This window comes from Triturus cristatus, chromosome 1_1 (assembly GCF_964204655.1).
Source record: "Triturus cristatus chromosome 1_1, aTriCri1.1, whole genome shotgun sequence".
Classification (NCBI taxonomy): Eukaryota; Metazoa; Chordata; class Amphibia; order Caudata; family Salamandridae; genus Triturus; species Triturus cristatus.
Window position 1 is genome coordinate 1,142,398,854 of NC_140579.1, and position 24,239 is coordinate 1,142,423,092.

Sequence of the window (24,239 nt, forward strand, 5' to 3'; positions counted from 1 at the left end):
AGTAACCCCCTTTTATACCAATGAAAGGACACCACACAGATATATATTCAAAATATATATGTATTTATTTCTCAAAGTAACCCCTAGTCTCTTTATGAGCACAGGAGCACAAATCGTCAAACAAGATTATCACAGAATACACAGAAGTTGCACTTTATATGGATAGGCCCTGGTGGCCACTCGAACCATATACTAAAATAGTGGTATAAGTACCACGAACAGAAAAGGGAAAAGGCCTAGGGCCTCTAGAATCGCTGGGCCTACAAGGAGCTAACGTCAGTTAGTGACCAGGAGGTCCACGGGTGGCGTGTGCAGAGCAAATAGTCACACGCGGGCTCCCATAGGTTTCAATGGGTGCGTAAAAAGTACAAAGTTACTGCAAAAGGAATCTTCCGGATGACCTAGGAACTTAAGATTTGGAACACAGGCACTAGAGATGTAATACTACACTTGGGCACAGGTGTGCCAGCTTTACCTCACCCACAGGAAGCGGGTGCATAGGCCTCAAAGTGCGTCGGGTTTCTTCTATCTGTTCCGTTGAGCCTGGGACAAAGAGGCTGCAGGCGGTCGGTCGGGAAGAGATGCAGTGGATCCAAGAGTGGATCGGAGATGTTGAAGACCTGTAAGCAGAGGGGACAGTGTTCACAGTCACTAGCCAGTGACCAGCGTGGCACCAGGTGGGTACCAGGCGATGTCGGGTGCAAACAGGTGATGAGGGGTAGCTTGTCTCCGCAGCCACGTGGTCCCTGAAGGTCGACGACGTCCAGGAGTCGGCTCACGAGCTGTCCCACGCAGGCTCTCGCTGTCGGCGGTGTCGGCGACTTGATCGAAGCAAACAAGCCTTGGCAAAAGCAATTGCAGGAGGATTCGGAAATCAGCTGTTGGTTCTGACCAGCAAGGTCAGAGGGATTGCTCCTTTGGAGGGGAGCAAGGGCCAGTCTGGAGCAACCAGACCAGCGGTGTTTGTCGTAGATTTCGTCGCCAAGATGGCCCCTAGCCAGCGGGCCAGCAACCGGTTAGGCGCGTCGAGTGGCAAAATGCAGAAGGGCCCCACGCAGATCGTGGAGATGCTGGAGGGCTCACCTTTGGTGCAGATGCTGCTCGAGGGTTGGGCTTCTCAGGACCCAAAGCACAACTTGGAGGGAGCCTCGGTTGTTGCACTTGTCAGCTTGTCGTAGTCGTTCCAAGATGGCTGGCTCCACGGGTCTCGGTGCCTCCACGGGTCTCTTCTTTGCAGGGACTGTGGATCGGGCGGTGAGAGGTCTGGAGGTCCAGGTCTTGTCAGTCTCTGGGCTCGGGCTCCGGCGGGAGGCGGCGGCAAAGCAGACGGTGATTCGCTGGATGGTGCTTGCGTTAGCAAGGTGGTCACTCCCTGACCACAGGGGAGATTTTCTTCAGTCTTCTGTGCAGCAGAATGTCGAAGTTCCCGTCTTCTTCTTAGTTTCAAGTTGATTCCAGGATGTCTGAAGTCTTAGGACACAGCTCCTACCTTTATTCGGATTCTAGGGGCCGGACTACCTGCTAGGTCCCTCCCTATGGGTGGGACCAGGAAGGGGGGTGGTTACACCCCCAATCCTTTGTCCAGCTCGCCCCAGGCCCGGGACTGGTGTGCCCCAGGACCGGTTTGAACTGGCATATGCACCGAGGCTCCTTGTGAGCCACAGGCATGTCTGGTTTCTTTCAAGCCCTACCTGACCAATACACAAAATCCTGTCTGGGGTGGTGCACGCACCTCCCCTGGCAGGAAACCCTTTGTCCACACCTCCCAAGCTGGAAGGACTCCCAGCAGCAGGAGGGCAGACTTGTGTCTGTGGTGGCAGCATCCATTTTGTGGAGCTGAGGCTATGTCTGATTTTACCCGGGTTTCAGGTACTGTACATGTCGTGTCCCTCTAGAAGGGTGGAATGCTAACCCCGTCGCCAGAATTGGCGAGGGGTTAGTATTCCAATTCGTATGACACCTTACTCGACATGTTTTGATAAAGCCAAACCAAAGATAGCATTTAACCGCGAGGTTCATAATGCACTTAAGAGTATATGGTATGACGATATCTGGAAACAGTAGAAGGAAGTTGTTCCGACCACTGCAGACAGGCTCAGCTCATGCCAGAGCACCATCTCACATGGAACCAAGCACTCTGCCTTCAGGATTGTTAAGGCCTGCCATAGGAGTGACTTATAGGTTACCAGGTGTCCCATTTAAGTTTAGGTATAGGTATACTACACCTAAGTAAGAGGTGATTACACCAACTTACCCCAGCTGAGTGATCAGCCAGTTGTGTCAGATTGTTAGGCCAAGCCTGGGGTGGCATAATACATGCTGCAGCCCTTGGCAGGCCTGGGGTACACCAATGCCCTGGGTACCTAGTGTACACTGGTACAGGGGCTGACAGGGTGATCCAACCAATTGGGTATGTACCTAGGGTACATGGAGTCCATTTTAAAGAGAGAGCAGATAGCCTGAGAGCCTGAATGGCAGGATCTCAGGCCAACTAAGTCGAAAAACCAGCTAGACACTAGGCAAAAATTTGGGGGTAACCATAGTCAGATATCCACCTTCCTACAGATGGCCACTAGCCAACGGGCCAGCAACCGGTTAGGCGCGTCGAGTGGCAAAATGCAGAAGGGCGCCACGCAGATCGTGGAGAGGCTGGAGGACTCACCTTTGGTGCAGATGCTGCTCGAGGGTTGGGCTTCTCAGATCCCAAAGCACAACTTGGAGGGAGCCTCGGTTGTTGCGCTTGCAGCTTGTCGTGGTCTTTTCAAGATGGCTGGCTCCACGTGTCTCGGTGCCTCCACGGGTTCCTTCTTTTCAGGGACTGTGGATCGGGCGGTGAGAGGTCTGGAGGTCCAGGTCTTGTCAGTCTCTGGGCTCGAGCTCCGGCGGGAGGCGGCGGCAAAGCAGACGGTGATTCGCTGGATGGTGCTTGCGTTAGCAAGGTGGTCACTCCCTGACCACAGGGGAGATTGGCTTCAGTCCTCTGTGCGGCAGAGCGTCGAAGTTCCCGTCTTCTTCTTGTAGTTAAGTTGATTCCAGGATGTCTAAAGTCTTAGGACACAGCTCCTACCTTTATTCGGATTCTAGGGGCCGGACTACCTGCTAGGTCCCTCCCTAAGGGTGGGACCAGGAAGGGGGGTGGTTACACCCCCAATCCTTTGTCCAGCTCGCCCCAGGTCCAGGGCTGGTGTGCCCCAGGACAGGTTTGAACTGGCATATGCACCGAGGCTCCTTGTGAGCCTCAGGCATGTCTGGTTTCTTTCAAGCCCTGCCTGACCAATACACAAAATCCTGTCTGGGGTGGTGCACGCACCTCCCCGGGCAGGAAACCCTTTGTCCACACCTCCCAAGCTGGAGGGACTCCCAGCAGCAGGAGGGCAGACTTGTGTCTGTTGTGGCAGCATCCATTTTGTGGAGCTGAGGCTATGTCTGATTTTACCCGGGTTTCAGGTACTGTACATGTCGTGTCCCTCTAGAAGGGTGGAATGCTAACCCCGTCGCCAGAATTGGCGAGGGGTTAGTATTCCAATTCGTATGACACCTTACTCGACATGTTTTGATAAAGCCAAACCAAAGATAGCATTTAACCGCGAGGTTCATAATGCACTTAAGAGTATATGGTATGGCGATATCTGGAAACAGTATAAGGAAGTGGTTCCGATCACTGCAGACAGGCTCAGCTCATGCCAGAGCACCATCTCACATGAAACCAAGCACTCTGCCTTCAGGATTGTTAAGGCCTGCCATAGGAGTGACTTATAGGTTAACATGTGTCCCATTTAAGGTTAGGTATAGGTATACTACACCTAAGTAAGAGGTGATTACACCAACTTACCCCAGCTGAGTAATCAGCCAGTTGTGTCAAATTGTTAGGCCAGGCCAGGGGTGGCATAATACATGCTTCAGCCCCTGGTAGGCCTTAGATACACCAATGCCCTGGGTACCTAGTGTACACTGGTACAAGGGGCTCACAGGGTGATCTAGTTCCAATTGGTTATGCACCTAGAGCACCGTGTTAATTTAGTAGAGAGAACAGCAGGCTGGGGGTCTGATAGGCAGGCCCACAGCCTCAATATGTCAAAAACCAGTGAAGCAAAAAGCAAATATTTGGGGTGACCATAGGATAGCACACCCTACTCTCCTACACAACCCCCCCCACAAACGCAGGGACATTAAACTAGCCTTGACCAGTCTCGTCTTCATGTCCTAAGTGGAAGTACCTGGAGAGACTATCTGCATTCCCATGGTCTGTACCTGCTCCACTGTAAAGTCCATCCCCTGTAGGGAAATGGACCACCTAAGCAGTTTGGGGTTTTCACCCTTCATCTGATTTAGCCACAAGAGGGGCTTATGGTCGGTCTGAATCTTGAAGTGAGTGCCAAACAAGTATGGCCTCAGCTTCTTCAGGGCCCACACCACAGCAAAGGCCTCCCTCTCAATAGCTGACCAATTCTTCTCTCTGGGGGTCAACCTTCTGCTAATAAAAGCAATGGGTTGGTCTTGACCATCTACATTAAGTTGTGACAGCACAGCTCCCACACCCAACTCAGAAGCATCTGTTTGGACAATAAACTCTTTGGAGTAGTCAGGACTTTTCAGGATAGGTGCAGAGCACATGGCCTCCTTCAGGTCATCAAATGCCTTTTGACAGCTTACTGTCCACTGAACCTTTTTGGGAATCTTCTTGGATGTCATATCATTAAGAGGAGTCACAATGGACCCATAGTTCTTAACAAACTTCCTGTAGTACCCAGTCAAGCCCAAGAAAGCTCGAACTTGAGTCTGGGTGGTTGGAGGAGACCAGTCCTTGATGGATTGTATCTTACTCTCCAGTGGTTGAACTTGGCCTCCACCTACAAGGTGGCCCAAATACACAACCTTACTCTGCCCTATCTGGCACTTAGTGGCCTTGATAGTGAGGCCTGCCCTTTGCAGAGCCTCAAGAGCCTTCTTCAGGTGGATCAGGTGATCCTCCCAGGTGGAGCTAAAGACAGCAATGTCATCAAGATATGCTGCACAAAAGTCATCCAACCCAGTAAGGACTTGATTCACCAACCTTTGGAAGGTGGCAGGTGCATTGTTCAGACCAAAGGGCATCACCACAAATTGGTAGTGCCCACCTGGGGTTGAGAATGCTGTTTTGGCCTTAGACTCCTCAGCTAATCTGATTTGCCAATAGCCAGCTGTCAAGTCAAATGTGCTCAAAAACTTAGCAGAAGCCAGTTTATCTATGAGCTCATCTGAACTTGGAATAGGATGTCCATCTGTCCTAGTGACAGCATTGAGTCATCTGTAATCCACACAGAACCTCATCTCTCTCTTGCCATCTTTGGTGTGAGGTTTGGGGACCAGAACCACTGGGCTAGCCCAGGGGCTCTCTGAGGGTTCAATGACACCCAATTCCAGCATTTTGTGTACCTCAGCCTTTATACAGTCCCTGACGTGGTCAGGTTGTCTGTAGGCCTGGGCGGTAAATTCCGTTCCGTTCGCGGAATTTGCGGAATTTGGGTAATTTCGCGTTCCGTGGAGAACGCGAAATTGCCCAAAAATCTGCGTTCCGCGAATTCGCGAAATTTTTTGCTTGTTCGCGTTCTCAATATGCGTGTTCGCGAGATATTTCACCCCGAGCACGCAAACAGTGATCGCGAACAGGAAAAAAGTATCGCGAACAAGCAATTCCGCGTGTTAGCGGAATTTCTGCGTGTTCGCGGAGATTTTTTACCGTTTCGCGGAGATTTGCGTAACGCGATTACGCAAATTCCGCCCACCCCTAGTTGTCTGTAAAGCTTGTTCTTTACAGGCAGACTGTCACCAGTGTCCACCACATGGGTACACCAGTCAGTTTGGCTAGGTATCAAGGAAAACATGTGTTGAAATGATTGTAGAACTTGTCTACATTCAGTCTGCTGATGATCAGTGAGGTTGCCTCCAAGGGTCACTCCTTCAACTGAACCATCCTCAGGGTTCTGAGACAACAGGTCTGGGAGAGGGTCACTCTCTTCCTCCTGTCCCTCATCTGTAGCCATGAGCAAGCCCATGTCTGCCCTGTCAACATATGCTTTTAACCTGTTAACATGGAGTACCCTGTGGGGACTCCTGGGAGTTCCTAGGTCCACCAAGTAGGTAACCTCTCCCTTCTTTTCCAGGATTGTATGGGGTCCAGACCATTTGTCTTGGAGTGCTGCTGGGGCCACTGGCTCCAACACCCATACCTTCTGTCCTGGCTGAAACTCAACCAAGACAGCCTTTTGGTCATGCCAAGCTTTCTGTAAGGCCTGGCTTGCCTCAAGGTTTTTGGATGCCTTCTCCATATACTCAGCCATCCTGGAGCGGAGACCAAGTACATAGTCCACTATGTCATGCTTAGGCTTTTTGAGAGGTAACTCCCATCCTTCCTTCACCAAACACAGTGGGCCTCTTACAGGGTGCCCAAACAACAATTCAAAGGGGCTGTAGCCAACCCCCTTTTGTGGGACCTCTCTGTAAGCAAACAGAAGGCAGGGTAGAAGGATGTCCCATCTTCGCCTGAGCTTTTCAGGTAATCCTTTGATCACACCCTTTAGGGTCTTGTTGAATCTCTCAACAAGCCCATTGCATTGTGGGTGATAAGGGGTGGTGAACTTGTAGTTGAAACCACATTCCTTCCACATAGCTGTCAAGTATCCTGACATGAAGTTGGTACCTCTGTCAGAAACCACCTCCTTAGGAAACCCCACTCTGGAGAATACTCCCAGCAGGGCCCTGGCCACAACAGGTGCTGTAGTGGTCCTAAGGGGAATTGCCTCTGGATACCTGGTGACATGATCCACTACCACCAGTATAAATCTGTGCCCAGATGCAGTGGGAGGATTCATGGGACCCACTATATCTATTCCCACTCTTTCAAAGGGGACCCCCACCACAGGTAGTGGTATTAGGGGGGCCTTTGTTGTGCCACCTGATTTGCCACTGGCTTGGCAGGTCACACAGGAGCGACAAAACTCCTTGGTATCTTCATTCATGTGAGTCCAGTGAAAGTGAGGGACAAGCCTGTCCCAAGTCTTGTTCTGGCCTAAGTGTCCTGCTAAAGGAATATCATGGGCCAAGGTAAGAAGGAAGCCCCTAAATTGCAGAGGTATAACCAACCTCCTGGTTGCACCAGGCTTGGGGTCTCTAGCCTTTGAATAAAGGAGCCCTTCATCCCAATACACTTTATGGGTACCTTGAGCATTCCCAGCAGCCTCAGCAGCAGCCAGCTGTCTGAGGGGTTCAAGAGAGGGACAGGATAACTGAGCCTGCCTCAAGTCAGCCCTTGAAGGTCCCCCTGTCCCCAGAAACTCAACCTGATCAGGTTCAAGCTCTTCAGGGACAGTTCCTTCAGGGTTCTCTAGATCAGCTTCCTGGGAAGGTTGATCAGCACTCTGAGGCAGGGGGGAAGGCACAGCCTTGACCCTCCTGTTCTTCTTCTTGGTAGGTGCTTGGTCCATTGTTCCAGGATCCAAGACCTGCGGTTCAGTAAGGCACTTTTTGGCCTGTGACCTGGTCACAGCAAGGACATGTGGTGATATACCTAACATCTCTGCATGTGTCCTGTACTCCACTTCAGACCATAGAGAACTCTCTAGGTCATTGCCCAACAAACATTCTACTGGGAGGTCTGCACTAACCACAACCCTTTTGAGGCCAGTTACCCCTCCCCATGAGAAGTTAACAACTGCCACACTATGTGAAGTAGTGGCATTGCTGGCATTGGTCACCAGGTAATTCTCACCTGGTATGTACTGTCCAGGGTCCACAAAGCCTGGTGTCACCATAGTGACACTGGCACATGTGTCCCTGTAGGCTTGAGCCACTTTTTCATTAATTAAAGGAGTCTGTCTGTACTTGCCCAGGTTACTGGGGCTCACAGTCAGGGACAAATCTATGTCCCCATCACAGATCAGGACTGCCTGTGTCAGGGTTCTGTCTAAGTCAGAATCTCCTTCAGTTCCCATAGTGATTCCCACTACACCCTTTGTCTGGGGACCAACACTGCTAACAGTAGTACTGGGAGCAGGTGCCTTAGGGGCAACAGTGTTGGGGGCTCCACCTTTTTTACAATCACTAGTCCAGTGAGTTGTATTCTTGCAAGAATTGCACCAGGGTTTCTTTTGACCTTCTTTCTTCTTCCCTTTAGGCTGGGACCCACCCTCTTTAGTACTAGTTTGGGGCCCTGTTGAAGACTTCTGGTCTTTAGATTTCCGATCTCCACCCTTTTGGTCTGTTTTCTTCTGATCACCCCCTTGGCCCTGGTTCTGGTTCTTTTGCTTAACCCTGGTTCTGACCCATTTGTCTGCCTTCTTTCCCAATTCTTGGGGAGAGGTCAGATCAGAGTCAACCAAGTGTTGATGCAGTTGCTGGTTTTGACAGTTATTTAAAATCTGTTCTCTCATCATCAAATTGTACAATCCTGTATAATCAGATACCTTACTTCCCAGCAACCAACCCTCCAAAGCCTTAGTGGCACATTCAATGTATTCAGACCAGTCCTGAGTCTGTGTCTTCTGGGTGTCTCTGAACATTAACCTGTACTGTTCAGTGGTTAAGCCTAACCCATCAACTAGGACACTCTTCAGGACTCTGTAGTTTCTGACATCCTCCTCCCTTACAGTGAGGAGTCTGTCTCTGCCTCTTCCTTCAAAGGAGAGCCAGAGGATTGCTGCCCACTGGTCTTCAGGAACCTGCTGCACTTTGCAGGCTCTCTCAAGAGCAGTCATCCATTTGTGGATGTCATCCCCACTTTTGCAGGGGGGCACAACCTTAGACAGGTTCCTATTATCAAAGACCCTATCTTTGTCCTTTGGGACAATGCTGCCACCAGTGGGTATAGACCCACTCTCTTTAGGTCGCCTAGCCTTACTCAGTTTCTCTTCCATCAGAGCTACTTCTAGCTCCTGTTTCCTGATTCTCAGCTGAGCTTCCTGCATTCTGGCCTCATGTTCCCTCCTCTGAGGGGTGGTCATCCTTCTCCTGGAGTGACCTTGAGAGCCTCTAGAGGCATGAGAAGCATTAGATTCACCTGAGTGATTCCTTTGCCTCCCAAGCCCCTGGTTAAGTCCACTAGGGAGATCCAATGGGGTGATCCCATTGTCAGTCCCCAGTAGCCTTAAGTTAGCTGGGCCACGTATAACACTTGGCACTGGGCTAGTTCTCCCTTCATCCTCACTACCTTCTGTATCAGTACCCTTCTCACTTTCATCCTCTGTAGTATGAATCTCATCTAAGGGGTGACTATTGGAAAGGGGTACCTCAGTAGCATTTTCAGAAGGGGGGCCTCCTGTTCCAGTCCCTAAGGGGCCTAACTGGGAGGCTTTCCTGAGAGCTTTCTGATCTTCATCAGCCTGTAAAAGCTCTCTGAGTTCAGCAGAAGTAGGATTCTTGGGCTGTTTAAGGCCCCTGATATTTGCCAACTGCCTGAGCTCATTTTGATTTAGGGTAGCAAAGATGGATGGTGCCCTCTGGGGTCACTCTCAACAGAGATGGGTACATTAGACCCCTCTGCCCCAGCCATTGCTCTTAAGTGTGGGTGGATGTGTTGCAATCTACCTACACTTGGGTTTACCTACTAAACCTATCTAGTAGTTGTAGTCAGGGTGTGCTACTCCCTTTGCTCTACAACAACTAAGTTCAGTAGAACTTACGTATATCTATTCTTGTTTTATATGTACCTAAAGGTACCTGTATGATCTTTCAATTGGTAACAAAGAGATTACAGAGGTAAAACACAGCAAGCTCAAATCCAACCGCTGCTCACCAATGTGAGAAGTTGGCCTGGTATATGATGTTCACTAGTTAAAGTGACCACCTTGTACCATGCCAAGCAACCCTTATGGTGTGGTTGTAAGTCAACCTTTTCGGGCTAGCTGCCCTAGTGGTAGCGTAGGCTAAGCAGTCTTTGAGGCTAAACTCGTGAAACGTGTTAAGCAGGCTGTTTTACCAAATGTAACCCCCCTTTATACCAATGAAAGGACACCACACAGATATATATTGAAAATATATATGTATTTATTTCTCAAAGTATCCCCTAGACTCTTTATGAGCACAGGAGCACAAATCATTAAACAAGAATACGTTAGAATACACAGAAGTTGCACTTTATATGGATAGGCCCTGGTGGCCACTCAAACCATATACTAAAATAGTGGTATAAGTACCACGAACAGAAAAGGGAAAAGGCCTAGGGCCTCTAGAATCGCTGGGCCTACAAGGAGCTAACTTTAGTTAGTGGCCAGGAGGTCCACGGGTTGCGTGTGCAGAGCAAATAGTCACACGCGAGCTCCCATAGGTTTTCAATGGGTGCGTAAAAGTTACAAAGTTACTGCAAAAAGGATCTTCCGGATGGACTATGAACTTGAGATTGGAAACACAGACACTAGAGATGATACTCTACACTTGGGCACCGGAGTGCCAGCTTTACCTCACCCACAGGAAGCGGGTGCATAGGTCTCGAAGTGCGTCGGGTTTCTTCTATATGTTCAATGGAGCCTGAAGACAAAGATGCTGCAGGCGGTCGGTCCGGAAGGTATGCGGTGGATCCAAGGGTGGATCGGAGTTGTAGAAGACCTGTAAGCAGAGGGGACAGTGTTCACAGTCACTAGCCAGTGACCAGCGTGGCACCAGGTGGGTACCAGGCGATGTCGGGTGCAAACAGGAGGAGAGGTGCAGCTTGTCTCTGCAGCCACGCGGTCCCTGAAGGTCGACGACGTCCAGGAGTCGGTTCACGAGCTGTCCCACGCAGGCTCTCGCTGTCGGCGGTGTCGGCGCCTTGGTCGAAGCAAACAAGCCTTGGCAAAAGCAATTGTTGTGGAAAACGAAATAAGCTGATGGTTCTGACCAGCAAGGTCAGAGGGACTGCTCCTTTGGAGGGGAGCAAGGGCCATTCTGGAGCAACCAGACCAGTGGTGTAGTTCTTGAAGTTCGTCGCCAAGATGGCCACTAGCCAATGGGCCAGCAACCGGTTAGGCGCATCGAGTGGCAAAATGCAGAAGGGCCCCACGCAGATCGTGGAGAGGCTGGAGGGCTCACCTTTGGTGCAGATGCTGCTCGAGGTTTGGGCTTCTCAGATCCCAAAGCACAACTTGGAGGGAGCCTCGGTTGTTGCGCTTGCAGCTTGTCGTGGTCTTTTCAAGATAGCTGGCTCCACGTGTCTCGGTGCCTCCACGGGTTCCTTCTTTTCAGGGACTGTGGATCGGGCGGTGAGAGGTCTGGAGGTCCAGGTCTTGTCAGTCTCTGGGCTCGGGCTCCGGCGGGAGGCGGCGGCAAAGCAGACGGTGATTTGCTGGATGGTGCTTGCGTTAGCAAGGTGGTCACTCCCTGACCACAGGGGAGATTGGCTTCAGTCCTCTGTGCGGCAGAGCATCGAAGTTCCCGTCTTCTTCTTGTAGTTAAGTTGATTCCAGGATGTCTAAAGTCTTAGGACACAGCTTCTACCTTTATTCGGATTCTAGGGGCCGGACTACCTGCTAGGTCCCTCCCTAAGGGTGGGACCTGGAAGGGGGGTGGTTACACCCCCAATCCTTTGTCCAGCTCGCCCCAGGTCCAGGGCTGGTGTGCCCCATGACCGTTTTGAACTGGCATATGCACCGAGGCTCCTTGTGAGCCTCAGGCATGTCTGGTTTCTTTCAAGCCCTACCTGACCAATACACAAAATCCTGTCTGGGGTGGTGCACGCACCTCCCCGGGCAGGAAACCCTTTGTCCACACCTCCCAAGCTGGAAGGACTCCCAGCAGCAGGAGGGCAGACTTGTGTCTGTGGTGGCAGCATCCATTTTGTGGAGCTGAGGCTATGTCTGATTTTACCCGGGTTTCAGGTACTGTACATGTCGTGTCCCTCTAGAAGGGTGGAATGCTAACCCCGTCGCCAGAATTGGCGAGGGGTTAGTATTCCAATTCGTATGACACCTTACTCGACATGTTTTGATAAAGCCAAACCAAAGATAGCATTTAACCGCGAGGTTCATAATGCACTTAAGAGTATATGGTATGGCGATATCTGGAAACAGTAAAAGGAAGTGGTTCCGATCACTGCAGACAGGCTCAGCTCATGCCAGAGCACCATCTCACATGAAACCAAGCACTCTGCCTTCAGGATTGTTAAGGCCTGCCATAGGAGTGACTTATAGGTTAACATGTGTCCCATTTAAGGTTAGGTATAGGTATACTACACCTAAGTAAGAGGTGATTACACCGCCTTACCCCAGCTGAGTAATCAGCCAGTTGTGTCAAATTGTTAGGCCAGGCCAGGGGTGGCATAATACATGCTTCAGCCCCTGGTAGGCCTTAGATACACCAATGCCCTGGGTACCTAGTGTACACTGGTACAAGGGGCTCACAGGGTGATCTAGTTCCAATTGGTTATGCACCTAGAGTGCATAGTGTTAATTTAGTAGAGAGAACAGCAGGCTGGGGGTCTGATTGGCAGGCCCACAGCCTCAATATGTCAAAAACCAGTGAAGCAAAAAGCAAAAATTTGGGGTGACCATAGAATAGCAGACCCTACTCTCCTACATGTAGTGTTTGTGTAGTGTAGGGGGATTCGCTGTGGTAAGTGTTTTAGGGTTTAGCGTAGTGCCATGGTGTTTGTGTAGTATAGGGGTTTGTGCAGGGGGTAGATTTAGGGTTTAGGGTAGTGCAGTAGGGTAGTGCAGTGGTGTTTGTGTGGTGTAGGGGTCGTGCTGGGGGTAGATGTAGGGTTTAGGGTAGTGCCGTGGTGTTTGTGTAGTGTAGGGGGTCGTGCTGGGGGTAGTGTTTTAGGGTTTAGGGCAGTGCAGTGGTGTTTGGGTATTGTAGGTGGTCATGCTGGGGTAAGTGTTTTAGGGTAGTGCTGTGGTGTTTGTGTAGTATAGGGGGTCGTGCTGGGGTAAGTGTTTTAGGGTTTTGGGTAGTGCAGTGGTGTTTGGGTAGTGTAGGTGGTTGTGCTGGCGTAAGGGTTTTAGGGTTTAGGGTAGTGCCGTGGTGTTTGTGTAGTGTAGGGAGTCGTGCTGGGGTAGGTGTTTTAGGGATTAGGGTAGTGCCGTGGTGTTTGTGTAGTGTAGGGGTTTGTGCAGGGGTATATTTAGGGTTTAGGGTAGTGCAGTAGGGTAGCGCAGTGGTGTTTGTGTGGTGTAGGGGTCTGTGCAGGGGGTAGATTTAGGGTTTAGGGTAGTGCAGTAGGGAAGTGCAGTGGTGTTTGTGTAGTGTAGGTTTTTGTGCAGGGGTAGATTTAGGGTAGTGCCGTGGTGTTTGTGTAGTGTAGGGGGTTGTGCTGGGATAAGTGTTTTAGGGTTTAGGGTAGTGTCGTGGTAATTGTGTAGTGTAGGGGTTTGTGCAGGGGGTAGATTTAGGGTTTAGGGTAGTGCAGTGGTGTTTCTGTGGTGTAGGGGTTTGTGCAGGGGTAGATTTAGGGTTTAGGGTAGTGCAGTAGGGTAGTGCAGTGGTGTTTGTGTGGTGTAGGGGGTCGTGCTGGGGGTAGATGAAGGGTTTAGGGTAGTGCCGTGGTGTTTGTGTAGTGTAGGGGGTCATGCTGGGGATAGTGTTTTAGGGTTTAGGGAAGTGCAGTGGTGTTTGGGTAGTGTTGGTGGTGGTGCTGGGATAAGTGTTTTAGGGTTTAGGGTAGTGCTGTGATGTTTGTGTAGTTTAGGTGGTCGTGCTGGGGTAAGTGTTTTAGGGATTAGGTTAGTGCAGTAGGGTAGTGCAGTGGTGTTTGTGTAGTGTAGGGGGTCATGCTCGGGGTAGTGTTTCAGGGTTTAGGGTAGTGCAGTGAAGTTTGGGTACTGTAGGTGGTCGTGCTGGGATAAGTGTTTTAGGGTTTAGGGTAGTGCCATGGTGTTTGGGTAGTGTAGGGGGTCGTGCTGGGGTAATTGTTTTAGGGTTTAGGGTAGTGCCGTGGTGTTTGTGTAGTGTCAGGGGTTGTGCTGGGGGTAGTGTTTTAGGGTTTAGGGTAGTGCTGTGGTGTTTGGGTAGTGTAGGTGGTCGTGCTGGGGTAAGTGTTTTAGAGTTTAGAGTAGTGCCGTGTTGTTTGGGTAGTGTAGGTGGTCGTGCTGGGGTAAGTGTTTTAGGGATTAGGTTAGTGCAAAGGTGTTTGTATAGTGTAGGGGCTTTGTGCATGGGGAAGATTTAGGGTTTAGGGTAGTGCAGTAGGGTAGTGCAGTGGTGTTTGTGTGGTGTAGGGGTTTGTGCACGGGGTAGATTTAGGGTTTAGGGTAGTGCAGTAGGGTAGTGCAGTGGTGTTTGTGTGGTGTTAGGGTTTGTGCAGGGGGTAGATTTAGGGTTTAGGGTAGTGCCGTGGTGTTTGTGTAGTGTCAGGGGTCGTGCTGGGGGTAGTGTTTTAGGGTTTAGGGTAGTGCCATGGTGTTTGGGTAGTGTAGGTGGTCGTGCTGGGGTAAGTGTTTTAGAGTTTAGGGTAGTGCCGTGTTGTTTGGGTAGTGTAGGTGGTCGTGCTGGGGTAAGTGTTTTAGGGATTAGGTTAGTGCAGTGGTGTTTGTGTAGTGTAGGGGGTTTGTGCAGGGGGAAGATTTAGGGTTTAGGGTAGTGCAGTAGGGTAGTGCAGTGGTGTTTGTGTGGTGTAGGGGTTTGTGCACGGGGTAGATTTAGGGTTTAGGGTAGTGCAGTAGGGTAGTGCAGTGGTGTTTGTGTGGTGTTAGGGTTTGTGCAGGGGGTAGATTTAGGGTTTAGGGTAGTGCCGTGGTGTTTGTGTAGTGTAGGGGGTCGTGCTGGGGGTGGTGGTTTAGGGTAGTGCAGTGGTGTTTGGGTAGTGTTGGTGGTCGTGCTGGGGTAAGTGTTTTAGGGTAGTGCCGTGGTGTTTGTGTAGTGTAGGGGGTCGTGCTGGTGTAAGTGTTTTAGGGTTTAGGGTAGTGCTGTGGTGTTTGTGTAGTGTAGGGGGTCGTGCTGGGGGTAGTGTTTTTGGGTTTAGGGTAGTGCAGTGGTTTTTGGGTAGTGTAGGTGGTAGTTCTGGGGTAAGTGTTTTAGGGTTTAGGGTAGTGCCGTGGTGTTTGTGTAATGTAGGGGTTTGTGCAGGGGGTAGATTTAGGGTTAGGGTAGTGCAGTAGGGTAGTGCAGTGGTGTTTGTGTGGTGTAGGGATTTGTGCAGGGGGTAGATTTAGGGTTTAGGGTAGCGCAGCAGGGTTGTGCCGTGGTGTTTGTGTAGTGTAGGTTTTTGTGCAGGTGGTAGATTTAGGGTAGTGCAGTGGTGTTTGGGTAGTGTAGGTGGTCGTGCTGAGGTAAGTGTTTTAGGGTTTAGGGTAGTGCCGTGGTGTTTGGGAAGTGTAGGTGGTCGTGCTGGGGTAAGTGTTTTAGGGTTTAGGGTAGTGCTGTGTTGTTTGGGTAATGTAGGTGGTTGTGCTGGGGTAAGTGTTTTAGGGTTTGGGGTAGTGCCGTGGTGTTTGTGTAGTATAGGGGTTTGTGCAGGGGGTAGATTTAGGGTTTAGGGTAGTGCAGTGGTGTTTGTGTTGTGTAGGGATTTGTGCAGGGGGTAGATTTAGGGTTTAGGGTAGTGCCGTGGTGTTTGGGTAGTGTAGGTGGTCATGCTGGGGTAAGTGTTTTAGAGTTTAGGGTAGTGCCGTGTTGTTTGGGTAGTGTAGGTGGTCATGCTGGGGTAAGTGTTTTAGGGATTAGGTTAGTGCAGTGGTGTTTGTGTAGTGTAGGGTGTTTGTGCAGGGGGGAATATTTAGGGTTTAGGGTAGTGCAGTAGGGTAGTGCAGTGGTGTTTGTGTGGTGTTAGGGTTTGTGCAGGGGGTAGATTTAGGGTTTAGGGTAGTGCCGTGGTGTTTGTGTAGTGTAGGGGGTCGTGCTGGGGGTAGTGGTTTAGGGCAGTGCAGTGGTGTTTGGGTAGTGTTGGTGGTCGTGCCGGGGTAAGTGTTTTAGGGTAGTGCCGTGGTGTTTGTATGGTGTAGGGGGTTGTGCTGGTGTAAGTGTTTTAGGGTTTAGGGTAGTGCTGTGGCGTTTGTGTAGTGTAGGGGGTAGTGTTTTTGGGTTTAGGGTAGTGCAGTGGTTTTTGGGTAGTGTAGGTGGTAGTTCTGGGGTAAGTGTTTTAGGGTTTAGGGCAGTGCCGTGGTGTTTGTGTAGTGTAGGGATTTGTGCAGGGGGTAGATTTAGGGTTTAGGGTATTGCAGTAGGGTAGTGCAGTGGTGTTTGTGTGGTGTAGGGATTTGTGCAGGGGGTAGATTTAGGGTTTAGGGTAGCGCAGCAGGGTTGTGCCGTGGTGTTTGTGCAGTGTAGGTTTTTGTGCAGGTGGTAGATTTAGGGTAGTGCAGTGGTGTTTGGGTAGTGTAGGTGGTCGTGCTGAGGTAAGTGTTTTAGGGTTTAGGGTAGTGCCGTGGTGTTTGGGAAGTGTAGGTGGTTGTGCTGGGGTAAGTGTTTTAGGGTTAAGGGTAGTGCCGTGTTGTTTGGGTAATGTAGGTGGTTGTGCTGGGGTAAGTGTTTTAGGGTTTAGGGTAGTGCTGAGGTGTTTGTGTAGTATAGGGGTTTGTGCAGGGGGTAGATTTAGGGATTAGGGTAGTGCAGTAGGGTAGTGCAGTGGTGATTGTGTTGTGTAGGGATTTGTGCAGGGGGTAGATTTAGGGTTTAGGGTAGTGCCGTGGTGTTTGTGTAGTGTAGGGGGTTGTGCTGGGGTAAGTGTTTTAGGGTTTAGGGTTGTGCCGTGTTGTTTGGGTAGTGTAGGTGGTTGTGCTGGGGTAAGTGTTTTCGGGTTTAGGGTAGTGCCGTGGTGTTTGTGTAGTGTAGGGAGTCATGCTGGGGTAAGTGTTTTAGGGTTTAGGGTAGTGCTGTGGTGTTTGTGTAGTATAGGGGTTTGTGCAGGGGGTAGATTTAGGGTTTATGGTAGTGCAGTAGGGTAGTGCAGTGGTGTTTGTGTTGTGTAGGGGTTTGTGCAGGGGGTGGGTTTAGGGTAGTGCCGTGGTGTTTGTGTAGTGTAGGGGGTCGTGCTGGGGTAAGTGTTTTAGGGTTTAGGGTTGTGCTGTGTTGTTTGGGTAGTGTAGGTGGTTGTGCTGGGGTAAGTGTTTTCGGGTTTAGGGTAGTGCCGTGGTGTTTGTGTAGTGTAGGGAGTCATGCTGGGGTAAGTGTTTTAGGGTTTAGGGTAGTGCCGTGGTGTTTGTGTAGTATAGGGGTTTGTACAGGGGGTAGATTTAGGGTTTATGGTAGTGCAGTAGGGTAGTGCAGTGGTGTTTGTGTTGTGTAGGGGTTTGTGCAGGGGGTGGGTTTAGGGTAGTGCCGTGGTGTTTGTGTAGTGTAGGGGGTCATGCTGGGGTAAGTTTTTTAGGGTTTAGGACAGTGCCGTGGTGTTTGTGTAGTATAGGGGTTTGTGCAGGGGGTAGATTTAGAGTTTAGGGTAGTGCAGTAGGGAAGTGCAGTGGTGTTTGTGTAGTGTAGGGTTTTGTGCAGGGGGTAGATTTAGGGTTTAGGGTAGTGCCGTGGTGTTTGTGTAGTGTAGGGGGTCGTGCTGGGGGTAGTATTTTAGGTTTTAGGGTAGTGCAGTGGTGTTTGGGTAGTGTACGTGGTCGTGCTGGGGTAAGTGTTTTAGGGTTTAGGGTAGTGCGGTAGGGTAGTGCTGAGGTGTTTGTGTAGTGTAGGGGTCATGCTGGGGTAAGTGCTTTAGGGTTTAGGGTAGTGCCGTGGTGTTTGTGTAGTATAGGGGTTTGTGCAGGGGGTAGATTTAGGGTTTAGGGTAGTGCAGTAGGGTAGTGCAGTGGTGTTTGTGTTGTGTAGGGGTTTGTGCAGGGGGTAGATTTAGGGTTTAGGGTAGTGCCGTGGTGTTTGTGTAGTGTAGGGGGTCGTGCTGGGGTAAGTGTTTTAGGGTTTAGGGTTGTGCCGTGTTGTTTGGGTAGTGTAGGTGGTTGTGCTGGGGTAAGTGTTTTAGGGTTTAGGGTAGTGCCGTGGTGTTTGTGTAGTGTAGGGAGTCATGCTGGGGTAAGTGTTTTAGGGTTTAGGGTAGTGCTGTGGTGTTTGTGTAGTGTAGGGGTTTGTGCAGGGCATAGATTTAGGGTTTACGGTAGTGCAGTAGGGTAGTGAAGTGGTGTTTGTGTTGTGTAGGGGTTTGTGCATGGGGTAGATTTAGGGTTTAGGGTAGTGCCGTGGTGTTTGTGTAGTGTAGGGGGTCGTGCTGGAGTACGGCTTTTTAGGGTTTAGGGTAGTTCAGTGGTGTTTGTGTAGTATAGGGGTTTGTGCAGGGGGTAGATTTAGGTTTTAGGGCAGTGCAGTAGGGTAGCGCAGTGGTGTTTGTGTGGTGTAGGGGTTTGTGCAGGGGGTAGATTTAGGGTTTATGGTAGTGCAATAGGGAAGTGCAGTGGTGTTTGTGTAGTGTAGGGGTTTGTGCAGGGGGTAGATTTAGGGTTTAGGGTAGCGCAGCAGGGTTGTGCCGTGGTGTTTGTGCAGTGTAGGTTTTTGTGCAGGTGGTAGATTTAGGGTAGTGCAGTGGTGTTTGGGTAGTGTAGGTGGTCGTGCTGAGGTAAGTGTTTTAGGGTTTAGGGTAGTGCCGTGGTGTTTGGGAAGTGTAGGTGGTTGTGCTGGGGTAAGTGTTTTAGGGTTAAGGGTAGTGCCGTGTTGTTTGGGTAATGTAGGTGGTTGTGCTGGGGTAAGTGTTTTAGGGTTTAGGGTAGTGCTGTGGTGTTTGTGTAGTATAGGGGTTTGTGCAGGGGGTAGATTTAGGGATTAGGGTAGTGCAGTAGGGTAGTGCAGTGGTGATTGTGTTGTGTAGGGATTTGTGCAGGGGGTAGATTTAGGGTTTAGGGTAGTGCCGTGGTGTTTGTGTAGTGTAGGGGGTTGTGCTGGGGTAAGTGTTTTAGGGTTTAGGGTTGTGCCGTGTTGTTTGGGTAGTGTAGGTGGTTGTGCTGGGGTAAGTGTTTTCGGGTTTAGGGTAGTGCCGTGGTGTTTGTGTAGTGTAGGGAGTCATGCTGGGGTAAGTGTTTTAGGGTTTAGGGTAGTGCCGTGGTGTTTGTGTAGTATAGGGGTTTGTGCAGGGGGTAGATTTAGGGTTTATGGTAGTGCAGTAGGGTAGTGCAGTGGTGTTTGTGTTGTGTAGGGGTTTGTGCAGGGGGTGGGTTTAGGGTAGTGCCGTGGTGTTTGTGTAGTGTAGGGGGTCATGCTGGGGTAAGTTTGTTAGGGTTTAGGACAGTGCCGTGGTGTTTGTGTAGTATAGGGGTTTGTGCAGGGGGTAGATTTAGAGTTTAGGGTAGTGCAGTAGGGAAGTGCAGTGGTGTTTGTGTAGTGTAGGGTTTTGTGCAGGGGGTAGATTTAGGGTTTAGGGTAGTGCTGTGGTGTTTGTGTAGTGTAGGGGGTCGTGCTGGGGGTAGTATTTTAGGTTTTAGGGTAGTGCAGTGGTGTTTGGGTAGTGTACGTGGTCGTGCTGGGGTAAGTGTTTTAGGGTTTAGGGTAGTGCGGTAGGGTAGTGCTGAGGTGTTTGTGTAGTGTAGGGGTCATGCTGGGGTAAGTGCTTTAGGGTTTAGGGTAGTGCCGTGGTGTTTGTGTAGTATAGGGGTTTGTGCAGGGGGTAGATTTAGGGTTTAGGGTAGTGCAGTAGGGTAGTGCAGTGGTGTTTGTGTTGTGTAGGGGTTTGTGCAGGGGGTAGATTTAGGGTTTAGGGTAGTGCCGTGGTGTTTGTGTAGTGTAGGGGGTCGTGCTGGGGTAAGTGTTTTAGGGTTTAGGGTTTTGCCGTGTTGTTTGGGTAGTGTAGGTGGTTGTGCTGTGGTAAGTGTTTTAGGGTTTAGGGTAGTGCCGTGGTGTTTGTGTAGTGTAGGGAGTCGTGCTGGGGTAAGTGTTTTAGGGTTTAGGGTAGTGCTGTGGTGTTTGTGTAGTGTAGGGGTTTGTGCAGGGCATAGATTTAGGGTTTACGGTAGTGCAGTAGGGTAGTGAAGTGGTGTTTGTGTTGTGTAGGGGTTTGTGCAGGGGGTAGATTTAGGGTTTAGGGTAGTGCCGTGGTGTTTGTGTAGTGTAGGGGGTCGTGCTGGAGTACGGCTTTTTAGGGTTTAGGGTAGTTCAGTGGTGTTTGTGTAGTATAGGGGTTTGTGCAGGGGGTAGATTTAGGTTTTAGGGCAGTGCAGTAGGGTAGCGCAGTGGTGTTTGTGTGGTGTAGGGGTTTGTGCAGGGGGTAGATTTAGGGTTTATGGTAGTGCAATAGGGAAGTGCAGTGGTGTTTGTGTAGTGTAGGGGTTTGTGCAGGGGGTAGATTTAGGGTTGAGGGTAGTGCCGTGGTGTTTGTGTAGTGTAGGGGGTCGTGCTGGGGGTAGTGTTTTAGGTTTTAGGGTAGTGCAGTGGTGTTTGGGTAGTGTACGTGGTCGTGCTGGGGTAAGTGTTTTAGGGTTTAGGGTAGTGCGGTAGGGTCGTGCTGAGGTGTTTGTGTAATGTAGGGGGTCGTGCTGGGGTAAGTGTTTTAGGGTTTAGGGTAGTGCAGTGGTGTTTGTGTAGTGTAGGGGTTTGTGTAGTTGGTATATTTAGGGTTTAGGGTAGTGCAGTAGGGTAGTGCAGTGGTGTTTGTGTGGTGTAGGGGGTCATGCTGGGGGTTGATGTCAGGTTTAGGGTAGTGCTGTGGTGTTTGTGTAGTGTAGGGGGTCGTGCTGGGGGTAGTGTTTTAGGGTGAAGGGTAGTGCACTGGTGTTTGGGTATTGTAGATGGTCATGCTGGGGTAAGTGTTTTAGGGTTTAGGGTAGTGCTGTTGTGTTTGTGTAGTGAAGGGGGTCGTGCTGGGGTAAGTGTTTTAGGGTTTAGGGTAGTGCAGTGGTATTTGGGTAGTGTAGGTGGTTGTGCTGGGGTAAGGGTTTTAGGGTTTAGGGTAGTGCCGTGGTGTTTGTGTAGTGCAGGGGTTTGTGCAGAGGATAGATTTAGGGTTTAGGGTAGTGCAGTAGCATAGTGCAGTGGTGTTTGTGTGGTGTAGGGGTTTGTGCAGGGGTTAGATTTAGGGTTTAAGATAGTGCAGTAGGGTAGTGCAGTCGTGTTTGTGTAGTGTAGGGGGTAGTGCTGTGGTAAGAGGTTTAGGGTTTAGGGTAGTGCCGTGGTGTTTGTGTAATGTAGAGGTTTGTGCAGGGGGTAGATTTAGGGTTTAGGGTAGTGACGTGGTGTTTGTGTAGTGTAGGGGGATTTGCTGCGGTAAGTGTTTTAGGGTTTAGCGTAGTGCCATGGTGTTTGTGTAGTATAGGGTGTAGGAGAGTAGGGTCTGCAATCCTATGATCACCCAGATTTTTTGATTTTGCTTCATTGGTTTACGACTTTCCCTGGCTGTGGGCCTGCCAATCAGACCCACAGCCTAGCTGTTCTCTCTCCAGATTAACACACATGTACATTAGGTGCATCCACTAATTGGAATTGGGCCGCCTTATCAGTCCCTGTATCAGCATACCACAGGTATCCAGGGCATCGGCATACCCGGGGCCTACCAGGGGCCGCAGCATGTATTATGCCACCCCTGGATGGCCACCCAAATCTGACACAACTGGCTGCACGACAGCTGGGGCAAGGTGGTGTAATCACCCGTTGCTGTAGGTGTAGTATTCCTATACCTAACCCTAAAATGGACGCATGGATTCCTATCAGTCACTCCTATGGCAGGCCTTATCAATCCTGAAGGCAGAGTGCTGGGAATCATGTGAGATGGTGCTCTGGCGCGAGCTGAGCCCGTCGACGGCTTGCGGAACCAAGTCCTAATAGCTGTTCCATGGTGACGCGTGCCATCTACCTTAAAATGCATTATAATCCTCATGGTTAGTTGCTAACTATGGCATCGCATCACCCACACATGTCGAGTAAGGTGTCATACGAATTGGAATATGAACCCCTCGCCAATTCTGGCGACGGGGTTAGCATTCCACCCTTCTAGAGGGACACGACATGGAAGTAACCTTGAACCCCGGTTAAAGTTGACTCAAGCCTCAGCATCACAAAATGGATGCTGCCACCAGACACAAGTCTGACCTCCTGCTGCTGGGAGACCTTCCAGCGAGGGGAGCTTGGACAAAGGGTTTCCTGTCGAGGGCGGTGTTAGCACCATCCCAGACAGGGTTTGTGTATCCCAGGTAGGCAGGGCTGAAAGGAAGGTGATTGCAAGTGGCACCCCGGTGCTCACTGTGCATAGCCCGGCTCAAAGCAGTTTCGGGGGCACCCCAGCCCCTGAGCTGGGGCGAAGCCGGACAAAGGATAGGGGTGTAACCACCCCCCTCCTGGTCCCACCCATAGGTAGGACCTAGTCACGGGCCAGCCCCTTTTCCTAGTATAAAGGTAGGAGCGAGTCCCCTTCCCAAATTGGATAATTCTGAATCTTGAACTACTTTCCACGAAAGGAACTCTTGACTTTTTCTGAAGACTCTCCCTTGTGGCTGAGGAGTAGCCACCCTGCACCAGCAGGCACCACCTAAGCGCTTGCGGTTTGCTGTACGTCTCTCCTATGGATCAAGACTGCCCAGCTCGACGAGACCCGGATTCCCCGCCATCTCTGACCTCTACCTACATCGTCAGCCCAGCTGAGATTCGTAGGTGTGACGAGACCTGCGGGACCGGCCATCTTCAGAACCTGCACGACGCTTATCTAGCACAACCACCGAGGGACCCTCGAGTGAGTGCACCTAGGGTTTGAGAAGCCCTAACCCTGAGTAGCTCCAGCACCGAAGCCCGCCTCCCCAGCATCCACGAGATCTGCGTGGGGGCCCTTCTGCTCCTTGCTGCTCACCGCGTTGTCCGGCCACTCGCCATCGGCTAGTGGCCCTCTTCACGACGCACCACGACAGTTTTTCATCACTGGTCTGGTTGCTCCAGACTGGTCCTTGCTCCCCTTCAACAGAGGAGTACCTCGGACCCTCCTGGTCCACTCCAGACGCGATCTTAACTCCCCCGCGTGGGCTTGCCTCTGCTAAGACCTGCTGCCCCACTCCTGGGCCCAGCATCATCGACAGCTGACACCTTCGTGGGACAGCTCGCCCTCCATCCTGGTCGCCGCCACGCATCCTGGTCCGAGGAACAGCCGAGTCCGACGTCGCCCACTCACCTGGTCGAGGTGACTTCATCCGGTACCTTCCTGGTGCCCACACGATCGCTGGCTAGCGGTTGAGAACTGAGTCCCCTCTGCTTTCAGGTTTCCTTCATCACCGATCCAGGCTTGGATCTCGCTGAATATCGACACTGGTCGCCTGCCAGCAACTTCTTCTTTCAGGCTCCCGAGACTACAACGAGGACTCCCGACATCTTGCTGAACCCCACGCAGCCGCAGCCTCTGGGCTAGGTAACTCGAGCATTTCGGTGCTCCATCGTAGGTTTACTCAACAAGTGTCCAGCTCCTTTTCCGTTTAGTCCAACTGATCGGATTCCTCCGGAATCAGTAACTTTAGACTCTCTAACCTCTCCCATTCCACTTGCAGTGTAAATGGTTTCATGCCCTTCGGGCATGTGTGTAAATTGTGCAACTAGGAGTATTTTCCCAAGAGTTTTGTATTGTGCTTAGCTCCCTGACTCATAAAGAGCCAGGGTAGTCTTGTTATAAATAAATATCCTTTATTTTCATAACAACTTGTGTGGTGTCCTTTCACTTGGTGTTCAAGGGGTATATGTGATGGTAAACAGCTGGCTTAACACGCCCTCTAGAGTTTAGCCTGAAGACTGCTCTTGTCCACGCTACTAGGATAGCTGGTCTACAAGGTTGACTTACAACCAATCATCAATAAGGGTCGTTTGGAATGATACACAGTGATCACTAGAATAGTGAGCACTACATATCAGGCCCACTTCTCACATTGGTGAGCAGCGGTTGGGATTTGAGCTTGCTGTTGTTTTACCACACACGTATCCTAAGAATATCAAGTTGAAAGATCACATAAGTACCCAGGTACATATAACTTAACTTAGAATACTCAGAGTTCTACTGAACCAGCTGTTATAGTGAAACAGGGACTAGCACACCCTGACTATAACTCTTAGCAAGGGATCAGTGGGGAAACACATAGTGTAGGTAGGTGCATCACTTACACCTCACTAGAAAGCATGTCGGTCCGCGGAGAGTCTGCAGAGACTCCCTTAGTGGTCATTGACCCTCCACAGGTCATGTCACGATATGCAGCTCTTAGCTTCACGGAGATGAGACAACTGTGTGCCTCCAGGAAGTTAAAACAGGGTTCTAACCCTACCGTCCCATTCCTGATAGGTCTCTTAGAGACTTATGATGCTAGAAGGGCTCTTAACGTAGGCCCCTCTAACCCAGATGGGAGCATGCCCCCCTTAGAGGGAACCCTTGGTGACCCAGACCTCGGCCTCCATACAGAGGAGGAAGAGGAGGAATT